This window comes from Porites lutea, chromosome 6 (genome assembly GCF_958299795.1).
Source record: "Porites lutea chromosome 6, jaPorLute2.1, whole genome shotgun sequence".
Lineage (NCBI taxonomy): Eukaryota > Metazoa > Cnidaria > Anthozoa > Scleractinia > Poritidae > Porites > Porites lutea.
In genome coordinates, this window is record NC_133206.1 from 26,561,984 (window position 1) to 26,568,792 (window position 6,809).

At 40.1% G+C, this 6,809-nt stretch overlaps 1 pseudogene; it reads right to left on the reverse strand.

Moving 5' to 3' along the window:
* Nucleotides 1–993: 993 nt before the first annotated feature.
* Nucleotides 994–2,354, reverse strand: LOC140942085 (uncharacterized; annotated as a pseudogene).
* Nucleotides 2,355–6,809: the final 4,455 nt, after the last annotated feature.

Sequence of the window (6,809 nt, forward strand, 5' to 3'; positions counted from 1 at the left end):
GAAAAAATGCAGATTTTTCACGAAGAAATTGACGAGATTTCTTCGGGTAAAAGACAAATTTCCTAACATCTCAAGTGTCACACTAAGATGGGGTCACAACAAGGTCGCGCGTGTGTTGCACGTTTTCCGCTCTAACTTTTGATTGGCGCATAGAACAATGCTGAAACTTGGCCGTGAGGTATAAGACAGGGGAATGGGGAAAATAAAGCTAAAAAAAGGTGTTTTTGTCACGTTTCTGACTGTTTTTTTGGCGATTTTTGGATTTCGGCCAATCAGAACGCTTGATTTAATTGAAATTAATGATTAAAAGTTAGCACCTTTTAATCACTTTTGCCGTTCGCCTGCCTACCTTTTACACGGACCATTACTTAACAAATCTACGAACATGAGCTTTGATGGTGGCTGCTTTGCGATCGCACGGGCCTTTGCCACCTTGAGGATCACTAAAGTCTACTCTAGAAACAGCGATTCCAGTGACATCACCCATAGAGCGGCATGCAGCAAGCATAGTAGCATTATGGTAACATCCCGCGTTATCCTGCCTAAAAAATGCTGTAGAAATTTCAGGATTCTCCGTTTTTAGTGTGCGCAGTATGTGTTCCATGATGCGGATAACTACCGAGCTGTCTTGGTTACAGTTTTTAACAATGTGGAGGAAAGACTGATTCTGAAGTTTTCCATTAAGTCTTCTTGCCACCACGCTTATGTGCCATGAGATGCCTGGCAAAAATTTCATGGCCCAGTCTTGGGTGATCATTACAGACGAATTGTCTAGTTGTTCAAGTGCGTCTACTCTGGCCATGTCCTGAATTTTGCTTCTCAGCTGATGAGCCTTCCAAGACATCGAAAGACAGAATGTTTTGGGCTGCTTCATCGGCCACATGGCGTAAGTCATCTAACTCTGCAGTTGGAAATCCCAGATCCTCTCTTTCTAAGTATTCTTGAATGGCAGACACTAAGGCTGTTAGTTCTTCACATTGGGGGCACGTCCTATCATGATCGTGATCGCAAGGGCTGCTTGTCATCGCTTAGAGCGTATACGCTACAGTGGTCAGCAACGGTTGAAGAGGGAGATACGTGCACCTATGTAACAAAATTGTAATAAAAGCAATAAGCGATATAATTTTAAACGACAAAGGTAAAATAGTGCAAAAGTATGCTTCATGACAAAAAAGTCAAAACTGACAGCAACGGTAAATGGTCATGTGGACTGAATGCATCCAATTAGGTCTATTTTTTTTATCATACTGTGCTATCGAACTGAATTTTATAAGGAACATTACCTCGAAATTGACGTTTTTGTTGTTTTGTTCCATTATGAGACTAGCCTCGAATACCTTGTAATCTGACTTTATATATTGCTTTGCACTCTTTACACAACTTCTCCACAGCTCAGAAACATCTGTCTTCAATGCCCCGTATTCCTCTAGTCGCTTCACCACATGACATAGGTCGTCGCAAGCTTTGCCTCGTTCTGCGGCAATATAGTCGATTCCTTGCAACGACTTTCTTACGGTGGCGCTACAGGCTGCGAGGATAGCCAACATTGTTGTACGTCAAAATGGTTTGAAGCCGAATTCGTCGCAGTATTTAGTGTACTGCTTAACAATACGTTCTGGAATCATACTTCGAATTACGTTTGGTGTCTCCAGTACTTCGCCAGTTGAAAGCTTTATGTACTTTTGCCCAAATGGAAGATCTTGTATGATGTGCGGACTTGTTATAAACGTCAAAAAATGATCAAGCTGGGTGGGCTCTACTCTCATTCGGGGACTATACCTTGATGGAAGTGGATTCCCTCGACCATAAACATGTTTGTGCAGTCGCGCAGTTTTCACTCGGTACCCAGTGATACCAGGTAGATACCTCTGAAGGCGTTCGATGGGGACTAGATCAGCCATTATGGACAAGACTTGTCTTCTAGTATCCCAGGCGGATGCATTTTTGTATGTTTCTGCGAAGGCTTCAAGATATTTGCGGTCGGCACTACCTTCATATCCAAGCTCTTTGTCGACAAGCATTGAAGACTGAAGTGCATCCCATAAATGAGCCGCATCACCAGGCGTGATAACATTTAAAGCCGCTACAATAACGTCTTTAGCCTTTTTCACGTGGTTGTTATGCGTGCGCGCACCTACCTCGGCCCATCTCTTCCTTGGTCGAGTTAATTTTTGGACGTTACAAGTTTCAAAAAATCTGTTAAGGTGCTCTCTTCGTATATACTCGTTACTAGGCTCTTCCGATTCCTCGTCACTGCTACTGACACTGTCCTCGTCAGGAACGAATAAACTTTCATCTTTCAATGACATGTCCATTATTCCTGTATATAATTCCGTGAATTCATCGTTCACCGTCCCCTGAAATTTTGAGAAAAGGGTTGGTTTACTACTTTTTAAAAAAAAGAGACTCGCGGTAAAAACAAAAACAAAAACAAAAATACTAAAGCTGTTTTCACTTCCAACGTCCTAGTTTCTATAAGTCTCTTGCTTATGATTTGAAAATACCTTTTATTTTTTCTTGTGCCCTAAATCAGAGATAAACAATGACGGTAACAGAGTCACTTGATATAATGATAATGATAATAATAATAAAAATAATAATAATAATAATAATAATAATAATAATAATAGTAATAATAGTACTTGTCAAACGAACAATGACTTTTAAGTGACATCAATAATGAATTCCCAAGTAAAAGAATCTTTTCGATGAAACTTGGTACACTGCAGTAACAAGTCAGTAAAATAATATAAGATGGTAAAAACGTAGAGGCCTTTTGATCATAACAGCGAGCAGCACAAATCTTGACAAACAAGCACGATTTTTACTGTGTTGCCTGGGATATTATATCATTCATCAGGAGCTAGAAAAGATAAGTGAGCGAGGACTGGGCCGAGTTTACGTGTAAGGCATGCACGAAAAGGCGGAAAAGGCAATGGAAATTCTATTAACGTTCTTCTCGATCGACTTTATTTTAATAATGTTTCTGCATAAACTTTTTCTTTTTCTCTTTCACGGTGGCCATTACCTGTTATGTGCAGTAATCATGAGCGGATGCAATGTGAAAAAATCAGTCCGTGCTATAACCAGAACTGGATATACATGTATGGTTTCCTGAAATCTGAACGTTGGTTTTTAAATTTTAACATTTCTATTTTCGTTTTCTAAGAATTTTACCACTTGAAAATGAAGGATAAATCTTGTCCTAACCTCATCCAGTTCAGTGGCTTCCGGATTGTTCATTATGGGTACAGCTGCCGCTGCTGCCGATTGTCCTTCAATGCTTTCATTGATTTCGTCGAGTCTTTGCGACATTGTGTACAAATCGCTAAGAAAGAAAAATCACTTTTTAGCTTATCCAACTGAAGCCTCAAAAGAATATACACAGAACTTTATTAGGGAAATATAGTCCGCGAAACTTACATCCTCAGCGGCTTTTTGCCAGTAGGCCTAATTATAAGCCTTTTAATTATAAACAAACTATTTTTTAAATATCGAACTAAATATATAACCCAACCTAACAAGTATTCCAAGTGAATTAATGGTCTAAACCCTAAAAAATTAGAGGCGTCAGGTTCAAAAGGGGAAAATGGACAGGGTGTGGCCGGCACTATTTCCACTTTCAACTAACTTACTTGAGCCAACAGGGATGACAATTTTGCAGGCCATGTAGAGGCGGTGAGACTGTGTCAGTGTAATCCCTCGCTCGCCCTTCACATTGGCTTTTCTGTGAAAAGCCCATGAACTTGGAAAACAACATAATTTTCGGTTGCTTCGCCATCTAAGACCAAATGCATCACGGTGTCTTGGGCAAATAGAGAGATTAAAATATTGCTCTTGTTCCTCAAAGATACCTATGATTAGGCACATTTTTGTTACATAAGTTGAATAAAGTAACTGTTTTATTCGTGCTACAATTCAACAAGTGAAACTCGAATAGAATTTGATTTACCTGCACGCGCCAACAGAAGCGTCGCCTCCGAACATAGTGTACCATCTGAAACGCCGCACGTCTCGAGGTGGCCTTTGATGTCCTTAGAGCATTCAGAAATTCTTACACACAAATCACCACTTGGAAGTACTAAGCTTGCTCCACAATCACCTCCGACATACTTAGAAAATTTACATGAAGCCATTTTGGCGAGTGGAGCGCTCCAGGCGACACAGTATTTAAAAACTGAGCACTGAAAACTCCCTCAACTAATCAACCTCTTTCTTTCGTCTTATTTAAGTGTTCCTGCATATTAACGTCATCAAATAAAACTAACAAAATTCCAAGGCAGTACTTTTTTGCGTCTGGTTACAGGGGAAAACTGTGAGTCAGGCTACTGACACCTGTCAAATAATTGATTACCAGTCTGAACTACTCTCGCTTCGCAAATTGGATAAATTAATACATAACTATTTAATGCAGGCCAGTCAATAGAGTTGCAAAAGTATTGCGGCCTAATAGCTTGGCTTTTAGTTTATTGCCCCCGCAGGGTTCCGGCCCAGAGGCCGGAACCCGAGGAGGCACCCTAATGTCCCCCGCGTAAAGAAGAAGTATCGTATTACCAGGGCGGATAAAGGTAGGGCGATGAAAAGAGCGCGTCCGAGCAAAAAGGTGTGATGCAGTGGACTGGGGTCAAATTCTGAGTTGCCGATCAAAATGGCGGTAAGTTCGGAATATGATATTGATTTTGAAAAATTGGAGAGGTTATTCATTGATGATACGACAGGCGAGCAGTTCAGTTTTGACGAGACTGAGGCAATTTCTGAGCCGTCACTAAGTGGTAAGGATAGTTTTCTGTCGACAAATGTCAGTGTTTCGTCGCTTAAGCTAGTTTTAGATAGGTTGGCAGATAGTCAGACCAATTTTGTGGAACAAGAGCAGGCAATTGCCTCGGTCCTTAGCAAAGTTGACGAGGTTAAATTTGTTGAGTTTGTAGAATTAGTGGCTGGTTTGTTTGAGCAGTGTTTTGGCCTTCGATCTTCGAAACAAAATAAGCATCTGCGTGCAATTGAACTTGAAAGGAACTTTAGAGAACGTCGCAGCAAAACAAATCCAGCTAGTAAAGCGTGGGAAGATATCCTATTGCATGCTGGTGTCGCAAAATGTGTTGCTTCTGACAATGTACACCAACATATGCTCCAGCATTTCTGGTCTACTACTGGATCTGTTTTCAAGCAAGGAAACACATCGCGACCAGCTGCTCAGGAAGCTGTTGATGATATTGTGGAGATTGATGCGGTCAAGGATCACGCGGGTTGGGCAATAAAGCGGGCCCGGGATATTATTAAGACCAGTACGGAAGATAAGTTACGAATAAAAAATCAAGTGGTGATGATACTTGGTGCGAAGTTGACAAATCAGTGGCTTTGGAGTTATTATCAAAGCTTGGAAAGGACGAGAAACAACAAGATGGGCGTTTCAGATTTATACCAAGACGAGAAGTTGGAGAATTTTTTTTGTCATTGCATGTTGTTGTGGACAATTTGTTATGTAAGAGCCAATTTGTTGTTGAGAAAGAGAAAGTGGTAACAAACTGTTTGCAACACTTGTCTAGAGACCAGCAATTGAGAAAAGATTGGGTTACGCTAATCGGTGAAGGGTTTTCAAAACCAGTACACTGTAAAAACAGACCAGTTATGGTAACTATATCAAAAGGTTATAACCAGTTGCAAAAGGTAATTTTAACCTAAAATAAACTAGTTAAAATCGTAACCTTTATGTTATTGGTTAGATTAACCAATGATCAGCAGTTGTTGTGACGGTTATAATTCCGTTAGAATATCGACTGGTCAAAATAACTTTTCAAGGCAGTCAAAATAACGAAACCAAATGGTTAAGCAAATGGTAAAAATGTGCATCTAACCTGAAATCAATTGGTTAAAATCTTTTATTAACTATTTGTTGGTCATGACTAACCAATAATGATCTGTTATTTAGAGCTATGAAGTAGGTTAAACACTGAATGGTCAAAACTGACTTTTCCGAGGGGTTAAACTGAACGGAAAACCACAGAAAGAAATGGCTACACAAACGGCGGGTATGAGTTTACAACAACAGATCATAAAAGCCTTGTACCCAACCTTCAACGCTGACTTTTCCCTTATGCTGAAGAAAGAACAAATAATCAGCATTTGTTATGGGATTTAGGATAGGTTAAGACTGAATAGCCAAATCAACTTTCCCCAACAGTTAAAATATTTTAAATGACTTGCATCCAACTCGCGAGTCTTGCTTCAATGACTGGGCTAGTACGCGCGCGCGAGAGGCGAAGTCGCGTGACGCGAGGACTATTTTCTTCTCTGACGTTTCCCTCGACGGACTAGCCGAGAGAAATAATCGTCATCTAGGTGAAATGATTCTTCAAGATGTCCTGTACAGGTTATGTCATTCAAATCAATGCTGAGCACCTCGAAAAGCCAACAGCTATCCTTGCGTATTTTCAAAAAATACTTTCGTGTTTGTCACCGGTCACAAAATTCCAGCGGGTTTCCGGTATTTGTCTTAAGTGACCTAAAGTAACTCTATTTCGTCACGTCACGAACCCTAAATGGCGTTAAATGTTCTCAGTAAATTAAAAATCTTACTCAGTAACCTTTTTATAAGCTTAAACTATTTCATGGTTGGAAACATGTGAGGCGAGTTTACTGAGTTTACTCGAAAAACAACTAAGGGGGTTTTTAGAAAATGTTGCATTGTTTCCTGTCAACTGTAGTATGTTACTTAACACCTTGACGTTAATCTACTTAGCTAGCCAATGAGAGACTTGGAATTTCAAAATCAATGCCAAATTCGGCTCTCATAGTTCAGTTTTTTAGTT